Source organism: Anneissia japonica, unplaced genomic scaffold, assembly GCF_011630105.1.
Source record: "Anneissia japonica isolate Jap-2015-1 unplaced genomic scaffold, ASM1163010v1 scaffold288270_len56428_cov132, whole genome shotgun sequence".
Lineage (NCBI taxonomy): Eukaryota > Metazoa > Echinodermata > Crinoidea > Comatulida > Comatulidae > Anneissia > Anneissia japonica.
Window position 1 is genome coordinate 39,988 of NW_022757549.1, and position 3,336 is coordinate 43,323.

The window sequence follows — 3,336 nt, forward strand, 5'->3', positions numbered from 1 at the left end:
CACTAAATCCATTTTTAGACAGGTTCTGGCAATATTCCGGAGATAATAATATTACCCCATATTGGGTAAATAAATAAATTGATTTATTTTTATATTTTTAACTGATAAAAGAAGTAAATAAATGCCTGCTGATATTTGGGTGTTTAATATCACTTTTTATACAAAAGAGATATAATAAATTATAGACAATTACTGTTGTTCGACATCTTTGTGTATAAAAAATATATGAAAATGATGGCACACGTAAATCATATAATTGACATTCCACATCAAAGGACCAAGTTAATCTTCCACATAGGCCTTTCATCGCCTATCTACATCGCTGCTTACTATAAAGTATTTCAATGAAAATATAATATAGGGCCTACAGTAATAAAATCATGTTAGCTCAATGCCTCAGTTCTTGGTGTGTATATTTTACGATGTAACTTTGTTCTATTCTATTTTTAATTGTCCCAAACTCTTGAATAGGCTTCAACCATAGTGTCCTCAAACTGCATACTGTATCAAACAATAGGGCAAAATGTGCAATAACATAGAATTAGCAATATTTATAAAACAGCTTTGTTGCAAGCAATAACTATTATCTGTGCATAACTAATTGGTTTTAGACTTTTAATTAATAAATTGAGAGATACAATATGATATGATACAATAACAATTTTATTGCAATCTATATATAAAAAAAAAAAAAAAATTGAAATTGTCTATAATTAATAGTACTACAACAAAGCATTTAGATTAAACATAAAAACATTTAGATTAAACATAAAAACATTTAGATTAAACATAAAAACATTTAGATTAAACATAAAAACAATGTTCGTCTGGACTGTGCAGGGAGTGCTTACCAGCCATGAACAACCTGATATTGATATTGAAGTTTTTTTGTTCTGTTTGTATTACATTTGTGTAGAGTGAATTCAGTAGTTTGTCCTCAATGTGTGACAAACTTTAAAATGTTTTTGAATAAAATGATAATCAAGTTTGGTAATGTCCACAACCTGAAAAGTTTGTGAAACTACTGCAGTGGGTAGATTTAAATGAAGTTGAGAGTGTTAAATACAAACTTTAAAAATATTATGAAATACGTACTGGGCTATGGAAATTTGTATAAATACAAACTTTAAAAATGTGCTATGAAAATTTGTATAAATCCCTAGCATAGTGCTATAATATAATATTCTGTATGATCAGGGGGAAGTCTATTTGATGAACCTGAAACACTTCTAATATTTTTTGCCTTTACTTACCCTTTTACTCCTATTGATAACTGTAGGATAAAATCTGTACAGCATGATACTTAGATACTCTGGTAATTGTGTATGATTTTATGAAACTGTTTGACTTCAAATGGGTACACCAACTCAAATCAAAGTCCACATGATAAGCCCTGGTCCACATTGTAAAAACCATATTAGGTAAATATTCTGAGTGATTACTTTGTTGTATTTAAGTAATTAAACTTTGACATCCTGACTCACATATCAAAGTTCTAAACTTTCCTGAATAATAACATACAGTATATATTTATTACCTTTTTTACAATAATAATGAAAATTTAAATATATTATGGTTTTTTAAAAAACCTTAAAAGGTTTTAAATTATATTTTAAAGAAGGAAAGAGGAATTGGATGGGTTGGGACTTTCCAAAAATACAGTTGAAATAGCTTGGTGGTCAAAGATGCTTGTTTTCAATCCCTGGGCTCTGGGTTTACATCCTGTCACTCCAAGGGTTACCTCCCCACCCCATGTCTAAAACAAGTTCCACTACCTAATTACAGAATTAGTTTCTAAAGAATTTTTCCCCCGTTTGGCAAGTTTTTGTACTTGCTGTTGGATGTGTGTAAAAGGAAGAAAAGTCTATTCTTTCATTTTTCACTTGAGACATTATTGCATGAACATTTATAAAAGATAAAAAAATGTGTGACCTGATTTACTAATTTATTTAGCATTTATCCCAAAAAGGTAAAGTAAAATGCAAAAAGTAAATTATGTAATATCAGTAACCATTATAGCTATATACACAACAAACAACATTATTGTTTATAAATATAATAATATAACTTTTTTTTCCATAAATGTTGAAATTGTATGCATGTCATTTAATTATTTAATAAATAGAAAACAAATACAAAACTTCTAAACAGAACACTTCAGGCCCATATAAATTTATACTTCCTTAAGTTAAAAGGATGTACATTCTTTAGAATGTTAATATTTTAAATAAATATAGGGTAGCATGTGTAGATAATTACATGGAATTTAATGAATTATCACTTCCATATCTAAATTTCAAGGAATCACTTTTTAAGTACGTACCAACACGGAAGTATATGTTTTATGTTGTTTGGTAAATAGTCTTAAATATTATGGTCTAAAATTTATATTATGGCCAATACTTTTATATTGACCCGTACCAACTGTGATCTTGAGGCAGCATTTGGCATTTGCATATCAAATGTGACGAAATCATATGCAAAATGCCAACACCCATAAACTGTGTAGGTAATAATGTAGATATTTTTTGCTTAGTTTACTAAGTCAAAAAAATTACCCATAAAACCAAGGTTTTAAAAGCAGGTCATTTTTCTTATGTTTATGGTTTAACTCCTATCTCATACAATCAACGAAAGTTACAGTTAGTCCCAGATTTAGCGTAAAAAGAAACTGTTCCTATACAAAAAATAACCAAATGCAAAAATAAGATTATTATGATTATATTTTATATGGATTACACATTACTGCTCCACGACCACCAACACTAAAACTTGATAGGATTCTACCATCAAGTAGTCATTTATATACTGTAATTATATTGTTCAAATGCTTTTATTATCACTGAGAGATCACTAGCATACTTTGACAACTATGTTTCAATTCTGCTTCACTGATTTTAGGTTGTGGTTCCTTTATGTTCAATTGTTGTCGTTAATTATTTTTTAGTTACTGACCAGTACCAATTGCAGTCTTTCTATATTATAGCATTAGGTATTTCCAGTATGTGACGAAATCATATGCAAAATACTAACACCCATAAAGTGTTTGTTGAAATATTCTCTAGCAATGTTTTTGCTTATTTTGAAATAGTGTTCTTCAGACATACGATTACCAATTTAAAACATTGTGAAAATGATGTTCTATGCTCTTATATGATGGTGGCTTCCATCTCATATGAACAGAAACATAATTACATTATTACTCTTTTTATTTTTTAAATTGTGAGGATGGGAATTTTTTTTTTTTTTTTTTTTTTTTAAAAAATAAAAATTGTTTTTTTTTTTTTTTTTTTTTTTTTATTATTTAGAAATTTTTTTTTTTTTTAATTTTTTTTT

The 3,336-nt window shown here is 27.8% G+C and overlaps 1 protein-coding gene across 2 annotated transcripts in view; it reads right to left on the reverse strand.

Annotated features, from left to right (window-relative positions):
- LOC117124802 overlaps positions 1-3,336 on the reverse strand; it is a 20,831-nt gene that overhangs the window by 14,158 nt on the left and 3,337 nt on the right. Inside the window, exon 1 of one of the 2 annotated variants that reach the window (XM_033271132.1) lies at positions 1,254-1,340. The exons of the other annotated variant lie outside the window; for it this stretch is intronic. The gene's annotated coding sequence lies outside the window, so the exon portion shown is untranslated. Of the gene's footprint in view, positions 1-1,253; positions 1,341-3,336 lie in introns of those variants that run through there. 2 annotated transcript variants of the gene reach the window in all.